Below are 17114 nucleotides of genomic sequence, written 5' to 3' on the forward strand. Positions count from 1 at the left end.
TGGTAGAAAGCTGAGCTGAGATTTGAACCCGGAACTTACTGGGTTCCAAACTAACTTTCACATCTACACCACACTGAAACTCAAAATATAAAGGCCACAAATTCAGAGGTAGGGGAGGTGGCACTCCCATATTTTGAGTACCTCCTATGTGCCAAAAAATTTGCATAAATTATCTCATTTAACTTCATCTTCACTATAACCCCATGAGGTATGTATTGTCATACACATTTGGTAATGGGTACATGGTAAAAGGACTACTAGTACCCAGGTAAGTCTGATGCTAAGGTGATTGATTTTATATGATCAAATGGTATGTATGATACAAAAGAGCCAAAGCTGGAAGAAGCAAAAAATTCTCAAATATCCCAAAGTATTTGTAATGTTTTCATTTTAAGATGTGAAAATGGTATTGCAATGAACCTGTAAGCTAAATTATGATCATCTGTGGCTGGCCCAGTGGTGTAGTGGTTAAGTTTGCACGCTCTGCTTCCGTGGCCCAGAGTTTGCAGGTTCAGATCCCGGGGTGGACATATGCACCACTTATCAAGCCATGCTGTGGCAGCGTCCCACATATAAAGTAGAGGAAGATGGCCACGGTTGTTAGCCCATGGCCGATCTTCCTCAGCAAAAAGAGGAGGATTGGCAGATGTTAGCTCAGGGCTAATCTTCCTCACCAAAAAATAAAACAAAATAAAAAATAAAATAAATTATGATCATCTTCTTCCACGTAAACTGGTTAGCCCACTAAATTAATTGAAAGAAGTTAAAAATGTATTTTCAGTTTGGTTGGTTCTTCATGAGACTTATACTGGGAGACAGGATGGCCAGACTCTGAAGATGAAAAAATGATGCTTGATTATCCTGTCCCACCCTCCCTTTAAAAGAACTTTAAGTAATAATAATTAATAATTGTAATAATAATAATAAATGTATACATCATATTCTGACTTCAGATATAGACCTCTTCAGTACACAAAAACTGTTCACCTATGTTTTCTGAAGGATTATGTCCTGTTCTTCATTAACTGTCAATTAATCACTCACTTTTTATTTGACCCAGGTCCTCTTCTCCCTGCTCACCAGACGATGTTCAGGTTCTGTGAGAGGCCTGAGCAGTGGGGGTAGGAGTGTATTTGTCTAAGACCTATGGACTTTTTATTTGTGATTACATATATGCTTCCAACTCTTCCTCCTCATCTTGTTTTTGCAGATACTATTTTTATTTTTGAGGCAAAACAGCATAATATGCAGGAGTATGGGTTTTGTATGAAATAAAATAGGGTTCAAATCCTAGGTCTGTTTATAGAAGTTCTAGGAGCTTGACACATAACTTAGTCTCTCTGAATGTTAATTTCCTCATGTGTAAAATAGGGATAATGATGCCTTTCACTGAGTAATTATGAATAGTGAATGAAATAGTATAAAGAAAGTGTTAACACAGGTTGTCATATAGTCAGTGCTCAATATATACGACTTCACTATACTGTATTTTAAAGTCTTAAAAAAGATCAGAATAACTATTTTTAAAGAAGAAAAATAACCACGCTTATTTATCCTGTGGCTTGAGTAACCTCCTACTTGCTGAGAACAGCTCTTCACATTTCTGGCTGCTACTTGGCCTTTCCTGTATTAACCGTAAATGAGGCAGTCACGGATCATAGGTAATAGGGCAGGTAGGCAAGGAGAGAGTGTGGCTGACTATTTTACAGCAAGTTAGAAGGCAGTAGAACAAAGGGAATCATCTCCTCACCAAAGGGCCACTCCCAGACCATCAAAGGCCTGAGTGTGGGAGGATTTTATTTTTGCTAAAACTACAACTGGGGAGTGTCTTCAGTATGGCTGCTTTCTTATCACTACCTTCCCCCTCCCCCTCTCTTGAGGTTGGAGCTGGGCATTCACCAGATACTTTCATGTCCATTATCCCCTTTGGGACTCCCACCCACCCCATGGTGAAAGGAGTGGTTCTCTATCATCCTCAATGCACAGAAGAGAGCACTGATTTTCAGAGAGGCCAAGAGGTTAAGGTCACTACACCAGAATGAGGGCCCCACACCTTCTGACTCCCAGGCCAATACTTTGCCAACTAGACCAAGCTATTTTTAATTCTGGCAGCAGCAGATCCGGTGGTTTGGAGGCTTTATCAAAAGAAGGTTCTTGAATTCCCTTGTGAGTCCCTCGGTGTAGTTATCAGCGGATAAATATCAGGCCTGCCCACCCCCTTCAGCACTTGGTTGTTGGGCCTGTCCACAGTGTACAAGGATCTAGTGAGGGTGTTGTTAATGCATCCCATGTGCCCTTCTGTAAATAGAAAGTCACGTCAGAGGCTATTTTGGATTTTTAGGTGCTAATCTTGGACATAATTAGACAGAGGATTGTTGTGGGGACTGTGTACTAGTGACAACAATTTTATGATGAGAATGGTCAGAGAAGTAAGCACAGGCTAACCTCTGCCATGAAGTCTCTAACTGATAATCAAGGGCAGCAGGAACACAGGTGGGAGAAGATGTCTTTTTCTCTGCCCATTCCTCTCCTCTCGGGCTGAGCTTCTGCTCTGTGAATGGCTCTGGTGGAAGTTCAGGCTCTCTGAGGAGCAACAGCAACCGTGTTAGCAGAGGATGGGGGACTTCTAAAAGTCATTCTTCCTCTCCTTAGTTTTCTCAGGCTTTTGTTCAGGATGTGGATAGTATGTGCTATCTACGCTTCCTCTCCTAAGACACTTGTCACAGCCTCATTTGGCTTTTAGCATGAGCTCCCTGCATCCTTTCCTTTCATCCATTCATCATTTATTTAGTCATTAATTTATTTAATCAGCATTTATCGAACACTTCAGTATGGCACGTTAGCTACTGAGGGTAAACAGATAAAAACATCATCCTAATCCTCAAGGAGTTTGGAGTCTGGTAGGACAGACCATAAGTAGACTCTGTAAGGAATGCAAAGTGATTAAAAGGAATTCAAAGGGAAAGGCAAGACATGATGCTAATAAAATATATAGAACAAGCCCTTTACCCAGACTCGGCTAGGAGGAGTCAAGGAAAGCTCTAGAAGAAGGGGGCAACTGTGCTGAGTCTTAACTGATGGGAGGAGGGGAAGAATGGTGTTCCAGGAGGGGAGAACTGCATATGCAGAGCAACAAATGTATCAGAGACCCTTTGCCACAGGAGGGGTGAGAAAGCTGCGTGATCTCCAAAGACTCGAGTCCCCCTGTTCACAGCGCACAGTCATCGCGACAGAGCCTGTGTGAGAAGAAAGGGCTTCCCAGCCCCCTACTGGTCTCAGCGCTACTCAGTGCTGCCTTCTGTTCCAGGCCCTGTGCAACAGAGGGGTCCTCCCCGAGTGCATATCTAAATACTGGGAGCTATTCCAAGTCATAGTTACATCCTAAACAAAAGCCTGAGAAAACTAATGGAGGAAGAACAACTTTTTTTAAGTTAAAAAAAAATTTAAATTTCATTGTGGTAAGAACGCTGAACGTGAGATCTACCCTCTTCTCGGTTGTGAAGAGTACAATACGTATTGTCGATAGGCACAATGTTGTACAGGGAAGAAGGACTTTAGAAGGCCCCCATCCTCTGCTAACACGGTTGCTGTTGCTCCTCAGAGAGCCTGAACTTCCAGCAGAGACGTTCGCAGGGCAGAAGCTCAGCCTGAGAGGAGACGAGCGCGAGCAGGGAAAGAGACACCTTCTCCCACCTGTGTTCTTGCCCCTCGATTATCAGCTAGAGGCCTCACGGCAGAGGACAGCTTGTGCTTGATGCTCTGACCAATCTCATCATAAAATTGTTGTCACTTTGTTTTTAAGTGAAGACATTTAAGCCCAGGAATGACATGATGATATTTGCATTTAAAGAATTTAAAATGTACCCGATATAATAATTATGGTAAAATTGGACGTTACCGATACCAAAAAAGGGGGAAATAAAAGTCACCAGGAATCGTACCACTCTGGGGCAATGACTTACAACACCAAAAATATTTGGGTGTGAATACCTTCAGATTTCTCTTACATCTACGTTAATGTATTCCCTCTACTTTTAATACTCTATGTATTTTGTTTTATATGTATTTTGTATACATAAAATACATTTTGTATATGTCCATTTTATATATTCCATCTATTTTTTTCTTCCAAAAATGAATCAAACTGTATGTAATATTTTTAAACTTTTCCTCCATGTTAATGTAGCTCCAATATGTTACTATGAATAGCTCGTAGTGTTTATATTTGTATTTTGGGAGGATTATCTCGTTTGGATGGGGCCTCAACTGGAGGGCAGCCCTGAGAAACCAGTAGGAGGTTCTGGGAAGCCTTTTTTACTCATCTGGCTCTGTAAGCCCCAAGGGAAGGGACCGTCCGTGAACAGGGGGTCAGAGCATTTGGGAATGATAATAGCAATGAGGCCATCCTGACCCAAGTGATTCAGCCTGATGGAGAAAGCGGTGGAACAAACAGATGAGAGAGAATCCTCCTAAAAAGGATTATTGACTGCCTCAGCTGTGGCCGATCCTTCTGTCTACTAGGATAATGACTTCATCAGGCTCAAGGGAAGTGATTGATGCTCAGCAGTAATGTAATCAACAGAGAATGAAGGTGTCAATGTCCTTTAGCTTAGAGATAAGATCAATGTAAAATGGAGCTCCTGGGACTTGATAATGAAGTGATACAATTAAGGAGAATTGGGAAACATTCAAAAGAGATCTGAGAAACTAGCTTTTTGTGCCCCCACTCCCACCCCACCCCCAGTATCCCAAAGAGAAGAGACGATTCCTTAAGAGAAGGATCAAGAGAAGGATTGCTGTCACCATGATGGGTGTATAAGCAGGACAGAGGGTTAAAATGTGTTCTAACCTGCTTTGTGTGAGCAGCTACAGAAATTAGTCTGTAAGATTCTCAAAAGATCTATAACCTAGCTCTGTGTCCCTTGCATTATCCCCTAGAAAATTCACTCTGTACATGCTCCCTTCAGGAAATCAACTGATTTTGGAAAATATTTTCAGAAGTAGGCAAAGCATAACTATACTAATGTCTCAAATTTTCATAGTGCTTTACAGTTTGGAGCTGAAGTACAGTTATTTTTCCTCTAATGAGTAAGAAACTGGTCTGGTTCTAAAAGTTCAAAGGTACAGATTCAGACCTTTAGAAGAAAGATTCTCAAGGTTTTGTCCTTAGGTGGCCTGCAGCCCCTGAATATTTAACATTCTAAATAAGATTTATTCATCATCCATTCATTCCACAAATGTTTTTCTAATGTCTACTTTGCAAATGGCACTTTTCTAGGCTCTGGGGATAGAGCAAAGAAGAAATCAGACAAAAATTTCTGCCTTCATTAAAATTACATTCTAATTGAGGCAAGGATGGGGAAGAGAGAGAGAATAAACAGTTAGGCAAGAGAAATAAATACGTATGCATGGAATACATTGCATGGAATGCAGTATGTCAAATGGTACGTGCTGTAGAAAAAGAATGAGATGGGAAGTATTTGGAGGGTTCTGTGATTAGAAGTGACATGATATGACTTATTTTGTCTGCTATGTGGAGAATAGACTGTAGAGAAAGAGAAGAGGGAGGAAAGCAGGAAGACCATTTAGAGGCTATTGCCATAATAAAGGTAAGAGATGATGGTGATTTGGTCCAGGATGTTAGCATTAGATGTGAGAAGTCTTCCAATTCTGGATTTATTTTAAATGTAGAACCAGTAAGATTTGCTGGATGTGGGGAATGGGAATAAGAAAGGACTCAAGAGCCAGCCCTGGTGGTCCAGTGGTTGAGATTTGGCACTTTCACTGCCGTGGTCTGTGTTTGTTTCCTGGTTGTGGAACACCACCACTCATCTGTCAGTTGTCATACTGTGGCGGCAGCTCACATGGAGAACTAAACTAGCAACTAGGATACACAACTATGCACTGAAGCTTTAAAAAAGAAAAAGAAAGAACTCAAAGCTGATGTCCATGGTTTTGGCCTGAGTAGACTTGAATGACTGAATTGCCATTACTAAAATGGGAAGGAATATGGAAAGAGCAGGTTGGGGGAATGGCGATGAAGAGTGTAGTTTTGAACAAGTGTTTTTTTGAGATGCCTCTTGGATCAGTTTCTTACACTGTATTCCTTCCTTTTTTTAAAAATGTTGTTTTTGAAACATTGTATATTCCTAATACATAGTGCATAATGCACAGTGTTTTTTTACTGGAATCTACTATGTGCAAGATATTGTGGATGATACTATGGCTAATACTATGGGACGAATTTATAGTCTAGTAAGAGAGATTTTTCAAGTCAGTAGGTGTCAAGATGGGCACAAATCCATTGCTCTTGGAAGTTAAAACAGGAAGGGATCCCTTTGAGCTCAGTGAGAAGAGAAGGTATTATAGACTTGAACTGGATCTCCACACAGGCATAGGAATTAGGTATGGGAAGGCGGGTGGGGGAAGGGCATGGAGAAATGATTTTCAGGCAAATGAAACAGCATAGACACAGGCATAGGAGTGGAAGCACATACATGTTCAGGCAAGAGCAAGGGCTGATTGGCTGAAGCATTGTGCAAAGTTCCTTTGGATGAATATCGGGAGATAATATGGGATAGATAGGTGGGGGCCTGATTACTAGTTTACCACTAGAAGAGAGAGAGGATCACAGGGGATTTAAGAAGGGTTATTCAGATAACCATGTGGAGAGTGCACTGGAGGGGACAGACTGGAGCCTGGGGGGCCAGCTGGAGATTGTTGCAATAACACTCTAGGCCTCGGGTGACAAACACAGAATAATGCTTATGAACTGTCACGGTGTCCCCCAATACAACTCCCCCTCCCTGGGGCAATCCAGATGCAACACAGATATCTCAATTTGTAAAATCAATATTTCCTTGAAGCTGAGGAGAATTTTAGCTTCCATGAAGGCAGCCTCTTCTCTTGGAGGGGAAGAACAGGCCAGGAAAGAAAGCAGTGTTTGAGACTTGTGTTTGCCAGCCAACACATACGGTTGCAAGTTTACCAAGCCACAACATGTCGGCTTCTCTGCCAAAGGAAGGTGTTGCCTGACAGAAAGTCCTAGGAGATAGCTTCTACCCATCACAAGCTTCATCCTTTGGAAAAGGTCATTAATTACTAGCCCTGAGTCTACTTTGACTATTCTGACTACTTCCAAATAACCCTCTAATGCTTTTCTCCCTTCCTCTCTCTCTCAGTTTTACTTTCTTTTCTCCTTTTTTGTCCTCATTTGTTTTCTCAAAAGTACTACACTGACTTTAATTATATTTATCTCAAGCTAAGTGCATAACATATTTCCTTTATTTAATAAAAAGATAATCTTTCCTATTAAGTCAGCTCCCAAGGTCTCTTTTATTTGTAATAATTAAAAAGGAATATGTGTGTGTATATATACATATGCGTTTGTCAAAACAAATAATTATGATATTTAGGATTGTAGTCCATGAGGTTTCTTACTAATAAAGTAACCCGTAAACATAGGTTCTCAACTTTAAACACAGCCAAATTTCTCTATGGTGATTTCTAGACTAGTTTTTACCCTGATGTCGCTGGAACCCTAGAGACACTGATGAGTACTCTAGTGGATATTAAGAGAGCCCTTGGTAACTACTCTTATTTTCTGTGGAGCATTCACACCTCCTCCACACAGTACCTGTACTAGTGTCTCATTGTTATAGGAGTGGGGAATTTGGATTAGATCTAAATGAATCAGTGGAGGGCCGGCCCCGTGGCTTAGCGGTTAAGTGGGCGTGCTCTGCTGCTGGTGGCCCGGGTTTGGATCCCGGGCGCTCACCCATGTACCACTTCTCCGGCCATGCTGAGGCCGCGTCCCACATACAGCAACTAGAAGGATGTGCAACTATGACATACAACTATCTACTGGGGCTTTGGGGGGAAAATAAATAAAATAAAATAAATCTAAAAAAAAAAAATAAATGAATCAGTGGAATCTCATCCCATCCTGGAGCATAATTACAGGATCAGAGATGGTCACGTGACTGACACAGGCTAATCATAAGGAAGGAGAGGTTTGCTAGGGTCTTCTGGAAAGCGGCTTTCTTGTTTTTTGGAGAGAGCTTCTAGAGATAGGCAGCTCTTTTCTTTTGTTGTGCAAGAGGGACTTGGTTGCTCTTGGAGTCATTGGCAGTCCTAAGGGAAGAGACCTTTAGGGGAAACTGACTCTGCACAAGGCAGAGTGAGGAGAGGAAGAAAATGGGTCTTGGATGATGTTGTTTAGGGGTGGAATCAAACTGACCTCTGAACTTTCCAATTTCTTGGTCCAAGAGAGACCTTTTATTACCAATTTAAGTGAGATTTTCTGTTACTGACAACCAAAAGGATGCTGATAAAAGAACAGTAGGAATTTGAGAAACACGTGATTTTGAAAGAGACTGTGATGAATGAATCGGTGAGAAATAGAAGGAGATAATTCACAGAGCAGGGATGTTAGTCTTCTGGAAGAAGTCATCAGGAAAGCAAACCTATATGTGGAATATATTGACTTTCTAGAAGTTCTTTTTTGTCAGCAAGTAGACGCTTATTAAAAGAGAAATTAGATGCAGTTGTTAAAAACCCAGTCTATAGGTTCAGATTGCCTGTTTGTATCCTCAATTTTCCTACTTACTAGCTGTGTGATCTTGGGACGTTATTTCATTCTCAAACCTCAGCTGCCACATCTGTAAAATGGGGAAAATGCAGAGAGTTCCTGTCTCATAGAGTGTTTGTGAGGGTAAACTAAGATAATGCATATACATTGCCCAGAATAATGCCTGGCACATGGTGAGCACTCAGTAAACTTTAGCTGCTATTATTGTTACTACTAACATTAATATTATTACCTGCTGCTATTATTGTTACTACTAATATTAATATTACTACTAATATTAATTAGTAATATAATTACTAATATTAATATTAATACTAACATATTATATTATATTGTTATATAACTAATGTGTTCTGGAGAAAACTAGAAGATGGAGAGATAAGTTGATGATTATAAAGTTAATAGAATTTTCTGTTTTTTATAGCATAATTTAGTATTTTTCACTTTTCTTTCAGTCATTTTAATATTCAGAAGCTATAACTTAATTACAGATACTTTATTATCAATGTAATCTTTAATATTTGTTAACATTTCTTATGGAAGCTGCTACCCAGCCCATCACATGGTTATGGTCTCATTATTGACCTAAGACACATCTAGCCCTTTATTACAGGTCCCATCTTAATTTTTAGCACCATCCAGATAATTCATGGCTTCAATTACTCCATCCTTAATTACTTGGCTCTTTCAGTTCAAAGTGATTTTAGTATGAATCATGTCTTTAATTGACTCTAATGACTTTAATTGAAGTTGAATTTTCATATGTGGACTCCAACATAGTATAAGTCCCTAGGGATAAGTGCCTAGAAGTGAAAACGTTTTTCTAGGGGACTAGACCATAATTTAGGGGACAGTTTCCTGTCTGGTATTCTCAGGGACTCAAATTCAGACTCTATAATTACTAAAGGTTTTTAGAATTATGGCGTTTTACATTGGTCTTCATTTTTCGTCATTTTTAGAATGCAGAATACTGTCACCCCCACTGTCCCAAATAATTCTTCTGACAACTCTGTAAGGTCATCATCCAACTTGAAGCTGAGAGAGACAGAAACAACAGTGAGCAGCAGACCGTGACCCAGAGGCTGATCATCAAGTTCTCACCCTGGTGTGATTTCTTCCCATTCTATCTGGCTCCTGAAGTCATCAGTCTTTGATGTTTTTAACTTGTACAACCCAAATTAAGTCATAGCTGAGCAGCAAGGATACAAAAAGAGCAGCGTTTAAGATTGCTGTCTATCAGATTTTGAGAAACAATTCACTTATAATTATTCTTAAGTTAATACTTATTAATAAATAAAAATACCAATGACAAAAAATTGATTTTGGGGTAGGAGGAGAGAAGGAGCATATGTTTGGAAGGAGACACCATTTCATTGTTAACTGAATAAAAAATGAAGGCTTATTCTTTTTCTATTAACTGAGATATCTGAGCACAGACAATTTAAGGACTGGGCTTACTGTGGCTCAGGCTTGTATTCTAAGGGAAGAAATCTTCTGGGTGAATATGATTAGGTACTGAAGACCTTGAAATAAACATATCCTCCAACTGGCTACTGAAGATGGGCCTGTGACATTTCTCTGCTTGATTCAGTTGGACCGCCTTTGGGAAAGGTCTAGTGTGATTTTTAACCTGGTGTTATGATGAGTGATGACCAGCAGCCCCATGGAGAGCCTGGAAAAAAGTTCAGGGAGGAAAAAAGGCCGTGGACTGGGGGCTTGAGACCTGGTGTTCTCATCCCAGGGCTGCCCCTTGCTTGTCACAGGCTTGAGCTAGTCTCTCACCTTTTCCCTCCATAAAATGAAAAGTGAGACAAGATGAGCCTGGGGTCCCATTCAGCTTCAAGGCTCTCATGTTCTAGGACAGGACCAATCTCCAGACACTCTGCCTCTTCTGGCCATGGCTAGAAGCAGATGGGTGATTTAGAAAGCAACACTGAGAGGACTATTCTATGGCCTTTCCTGCTGGAATAATTAAGCCCAGGGTCTGGTAATTTGTGCGTGACGCTATATTTTAGGTGCCTCAGGAAAACCTGTGAACAGCTCATGTAACAAATCAAATGCAACAAAGGGAAGAGAAATATGAGTTATTATTTTAAACTCTGCCAGATTCAGAACTGTTGGCCAGAAAAGAAATAATGTTGCTGGAGACCACAACAGGAAAACAATTTGGAAATATGTCTCCTGTCCTCGATTCACCTTTCTATTATACAGCCCTTCTCGGCCCTTCCTAGAACAATAGGCCATCAAGTGATGTAGTGACAGAGATGGAAAAAGACCAGGCAAACATCACAGTCACAGGACACTGCAACACGAAATTGTGACTCTGCTGCAGAAAAGGGTGGTCGTTCCCAGCCATTGGATCACCTATTTATTGAGTTATAATGTTCAGTGAAGTTGGAATTCAACTTCCATTCCTTTCCTTAGTCTGTATTTTTTCTTAGCTGTGAATCATTTATCCTTGCTCTTTGTGAAGATGCTAAATGTATAAATACAATTGGTGAAAAGCTAAAGGGTAAACTATGACAAAATGTATGTGAAGTTCATAAGCTCTAGGCCAAGTGTAGACACAAGCCTGACTGATCTGTGTAGAACAAGGAACATCTGCTTGTGTGCAGGGTGCTGAGGAGCATGGGAAATTAGTATGTATGTAATTTGGGCTATTGATTCCTTACTTACTCACAGATTTTATGTAATCTACTGCTTAGACTAAGTAGAACTCAACCTTTCATGGAAAATGTTTTTATTTAGCCTGATAAAACTGCAATGAAATTGGGACCATTAAGTAGCTTTGAGTAGCACATACGGCCAAAGTAGGGCACATGCAAACTCAATCCTTCTGGTCTACGTGTGACACAGACATGAGGATAAACCATAAAAGGAAAAGAAGTTTAAAAATAAACAAAAAGCAAAAAGCCAGGAGCATTAAAACACAAAGCAATCACAGATCAGAAGAACATTGTCATGCCTTCTGTCTCCCCACCCCAACCCTTTTTAATAACTTAAGCAGTTGTCTCTGATCCCGTCTTGGAATGGTGGATGATACCATACGCTGTAGGTCACCGTCCACCCTGGCAATTCCATTACTGCATGATGGCTAGACATGAAGGCAGGACATCAGTCTGGGAAAAGTCAGTTGGATCTGGGCAGAAGGCACAATATCAACAGGGTGTCCAATAGGCTGATGGAGTGGCTAGGTCTCTATTCCAAAAACAACTGCCAGGATGTTTAGACCTAATCAGCCACTGTCTTCATGAATGGCTGAGCTGCTAGCTAAACGTGCTCAAAGTGGTAGGTCAGGATCCACCCCAAGGTTTCTGGGAACCAGCAGGCGTTTTGATTCACTGACACTACTTCATGTTTTATTAGGCCAGTGGGTGCTGTCTCTACACTTGAAGCAATACTTCTGCCACTTATCTAATCATAACACTAGCATAGCTATAATTCTTTGGATGAAAGTGGAGTAATCCAGTGGCCTATCATTCATTTGAGTCAGTCACTTGGTCTAAAGTCCCATCTGTCAGTTGTTGATAACGTAGTCAGTCTCCCATTTTGCTGCTGTTTTACTAAGCTCAGAATTTTTCTCATTAGTTGACAAGTTCCAGCTCCTCACTCTGTTTGTTTGTTTGTTTATTTACTTATTGTTGTGAAATACTTTTGCCTCCCAGGACTCATCACTGTCTCCTCTCACCAGCTTGCCCATTCTCTACCCACTTCTTGCCTAGGTTGCCTAGCATTGACGTGGAATGCCATAGTACAGCGCAGACTCTACCCCACAAGTCCTTCTTCTTAACCTTATCAAGGTCCTAACAAATTCCTGGCAATCCATTTATTCATGAGTTTTGAATTCTTTTTGCATATTTTTAGAAGTTGTTGTATTGGACTGGCACCATCACTCACAAGCTGTGATTTCTTTGGCAAGTCCTTGTATCAAGTGGGTAGTTGTATTAAATGGTCTCCAAGGCTTCTCCAGCTCTAAAACTGAGTCCATGTTCTGAATCTTCTCAACCTTCCTCAGATGCCAGTCCATCACCTCTGCCCTCACTCTCATGGATGACACTGGCTCTTACTTTATTGAGATACTTGATTGGGTTCCCTAGTTTTTCCTTCTTTCTATAACTTTGCCATCATTTACTACCGTCTTTCAGGAAGAGGGGGTTTTACCCCTGTCAAGGTTAACCCATCCTACTGCACTCTTCTTCCCTTTCTTCAGTGATTTTAAATCTTTTATTGTCATAGTGAAATTATGAAAGAAATTCATGCTTGTAAAAATTTAAGAATGAAGAAGTAATTAAAATAAAAGTGAATGTACTTACTTCTCTTCCTCCACCTCCCATGTAATCCTACTCTCCAAAGATAACTACTTTAATTTGCTGAATAGTCTTCCAGAATTTTTTGTGTACATATACAAACATATATGTATATATTTCTAAACATACACACATATATAAAACAAACATGAATCTTTTTACGTTTTGCATGTTATTCTGCAGCATGTTTTTAAACTCAACTTTCCATTCAACACGTATTTATTGGGCATCTACTACAGGTCAAGCTCTATGCTAGGACATGGGTATACAGGGTGAGAAAACAGACATGGTTCCTGCCCCAGCAAAGCCAACAGCACAGTGGAAGGATATTTTGAAATTCATTCTATTTCAGTATATACATATTTTGCTTATTGTTTCTAATAGCTGCATGGCGTTCTATAGAAAAGGTCTACCATGATTTATTTAACAAGATCCTTTATGGAAGGACATTTAAGTCCTTCATTTTTTGCTATTACTGCTAATATTATAATGAACATTCTTGCACACTTGCACTAGTTTTTCTGTGGGACAGAATTGTATTAGTGAAATTGCTGAGTCAAAAGGTATGTATATTTAAAATTTTGATTTATATTGTCACATTGCTCTCTAAAAAGTCAGTATTAATTTATCGTCTACCAGTAGCAACCAGATCCCTGACCTCAGTCCCTCAGCTTCTTTGAAACTTTATCAACTATTTCCCTTTTTACTTGCATTTGTAATCACTTTCTTTGCCTACAAAAAGCTTAGGTCATCCTATATCTTAAATGTGTGAATATTCCCTCTATTCTGCTATTTCTTAAGTTACCAACCTATCTTCCTCATTCCCTTCATCACTGACAAACTAAGTCAGTGATCCTGGCTGTCCTTCCTCTGCATGCCCTCAATTCTTAACCCTTTCCGTAAGGTTTAGGTCCTCACTATAATGCCACAATGCTCTCTGGGAGGTCCCCTGTCACCTCAAATCACTACATTCAATGACCTTATCTCAGGTCTTAGTTTTTTAAACTCTCAGAAGAATTTCTTCCTTATCAAGACTCTCTCCTCTTCTGGATCCTACAGGAACATACATCTGTCTCTTGTTCTCTTCTTAACTTTCCGATGGCTACCTAAATACAGGGAGACATTCTGCCTTGGGCATTCTTTCTTTTCATCAGTTCCTTCCCAATCTAATCTATTGCTCTGGCTTTAATTATTGCTTCTATATATGACTGTGAAATCTTCATTTATGGTCAGGACCATTCTAGTAAGCTTTAGTCCTGAATTTCCAACTGATAGATAGTTATACACCAAAAGCGATCTTTACATCAAACTCAGTATGCTCAGACTGGAACTCTTCATCTCCCCCCATCTAAAACCTTCTTCATGTTTCCTTATTTATTAGAAGAATAGCCATTCTTCTGTCAACCAGGCTCAACATGTCAACACAATTTTTACTATTGCCTTTTTTTTGAACCTCATTTCCCATCCATTGCCAAGTCCAGAGATTCTACTGAAACAGCATTTCACAAACCAGCACCTTACGGAATAATGCGACGAACAAAGTTTTAAAAAAATTAAACAGGAGTACATCTTAGAGCCTTACATTATGAATCACAGGTCTTATGCATTTCTCTTATTAGACGAAGGAACACTTCTTTTCAGGGGAAACCTATTGAAGTCTCTCTGGAAGTAAAGGAATATATTTTGGCAAATGCGTGCATAGAAAAAAACGTCATTCTCTAATAAAAGCATTTTGGTGTGTCCTTTCACTGAATTCATTCAGAAGTGAGCTACACGAGAGGGCCAGATTTGGTGAGAGCCATTCAGAATGGGTGGTGGGCTTTTTGCCTGACATTGTCTATGATTTCAGAAAGTAAACATTTGTGAGATTTATTGCAGGCAAGTTCCATAATCAATGTGAATGTCATCAGACGCATGGGTGTTTAAAAATGGGTAAAAACAATTTCATACTTACTCAGAGTTACCCTGCCTCAAAATTCTTTTATGTGATCATCAGACATTTCACTCTGTCTCTAATTTGGTCCTGCTTGGGTCTACCAAAGAGTGTCTTTTAAGTGGTATCTACTAATTTCCATTGAAGCTTCATTTCCATATATCAGCAAGTGGAAAATCTATACTCCAAAATTATTCATATAGACTGATAAATTCAGCCTCTGTAAAATGTTAACCATAAACAGAAACAGATGAACAAATACATTACACTTTCCTTTAGGTCCTAGAACTGACTTTGGTTACATCTGTTCTAGGCTGTATGTAGCTGAAATTATGGCCCAGAAACCATATTCATTGCTACAATAGCATAATTTTAAGTTTCTTTTTGAATCAAAGAATATTTCCAGAATCTAATAAGATCAAAATGTATGGAAACATGGAAAATAAATATCTTTTATATTCTTGTAGCATACTCACATAACCCCGTGATGCAGTGTCTGCAAATATATAGTTTATCTGATTGCCCACATGGGATACCAGGATCTTGCTATATTTGTTAGTACTCCCACATCACTCTCTCAGTTCAGGGATTAGCCATAACAATACTTGGAGAAGGTCCTTAATTTGGAGATTTACAAACCAATAAAAGAATTTATTGAGAATGACTGAGTTCACACACTATGGAAATAACTCTCCATAGTTTACTAAACAGTTAACTTAATCATAAAATATGCACCACAAAACACAAATCTTCTCGACATGGTTCTAATGTTAACTTTGAGCCCTTCCGCACCAGAATCAGTGAAGCCCTTAGCTATCTGTGGCCCTGGGCTTGTCGCTATGCTTCCTCCACAGTCAAGGGTCACTGGCTGCTGACTCACATCTCTGAAGGAGCTATTTTATTGTAGAATGGGGTTCCCATTTGAATGAAAACTAGCACTTATGCTTGTCTGGGAATATTTGACACCGTATTGTAAAGTCGAACATCCTCATACCCTGTGGTCCAGCTATTCCACGCCTGGGTGTGTTCCCAGGAGAAAGTCCTGCACATGTACATCAGGACATGTGCTCAAGAATGTTCGTGATATTGCTGTTCACAAGAAGAAGACCCGAAAACAGTCCAAATGCCTGCCAATGGGAGGCTGGGGGGATTAAATGTGATCTACTTATGTAAAGGAAGATGACAATCTAAACGAATGGATTAATCTTAGCAATATGATATTAAGCTAAAAACATTGTCACAAAAGATTATATACAGTATGATACTCTTTTTCTAAAAGAGTGTCTAAAGTGTTCTAAAGTTAATAACAAGTAAAATTAAAATATATGTTCTAGAATGTGTATAGAGGTAATAAAACTATTTAAAAAGGAACTGAAGGGAATGATCAACACTGGGTTCAAGATGTTACTTTGTGGGGGGTGGCTAAGGGGATAAAGAGGAACCATATGGGTAAATGTGGATTATTTCCAAAGTTCTAACTTTTGGAGGGGGTAGTTTCATAGGTGCTTATTAAAGTATTTAAAATATTCAATTAACTAGCTAATCAGATAAATAAAAGGAGGACATGTATGTATCAATTATGACAGTATGTCATGAAACAGGATTATGATGAATCCAATTCTTTGTACCTGAGGGCCAATGGAGCATCAGGGAAGAGACTTTGGTAACTTAGCAGCTGAGGTCCCCAGGGGTCGATTTGTATGAAATCTGTTTTTTAACCATCCCTCATCTCCCCCCCAACCCCCTGAAGGCAGGTTTGCAAGGGTGCCTTGATGGAGAGAGTGGGAAGGGAAAGGCAGGGAGTTGTTTTTAGACACTGCTCCTCACCTTGGCCTCACAGATGTGGGTCTTGCCCTTAGAGGGAATGGTTATTGCAGCTTTGAAGGATGATTTTCAGGAGGAAGCTTATAAAACAAGGACCCTAGTGTGGCTGCTTTGGCACCCACATGACAAGGTATAAAACCATGACTGTGGCCTTCTTCCTGCTTCTGCTTAGTATACAGCTGTCCGTGGCCTGTAGAAGGACCCTCTACCTTGGGAGGACTGGGCATGAGCACCGTTGGTAGGATATCAGTGCTCTTGTGGAGGTCCCAGCAGTCAGGCTGAGATGAAATGCTGCATAGTCCAGAGCTCAAGAGCAAGGGCTGGAGACACCCTGCCTCCTTTCAGATGCTGGCCCTGTCCTTACTTTGTGCATGTTGTTGACATTCTTTGAGACTCTGTTTTCCCAACTGTAAAATGAAAATAAAAATAGTACACGCCTCATGGGTTCCCATGAAGGTTT

Source organism: Ceratotherium simum, chromosome 19 (genome assembly GCF_057802395.1).
Source record: "Ceratotherium simum simum isolate JZ-2026a chromosome 19, ASM5780239v1, whole genome shotgun sequence".
Classification (NCBI taxonomy): domain Eukaryota; kingdom Metazoa; phylum Chordata; class Mammalia; order Perissodactyla; family Rhinocerotidae; genus Ceratotherium; species Ceratotherium simum.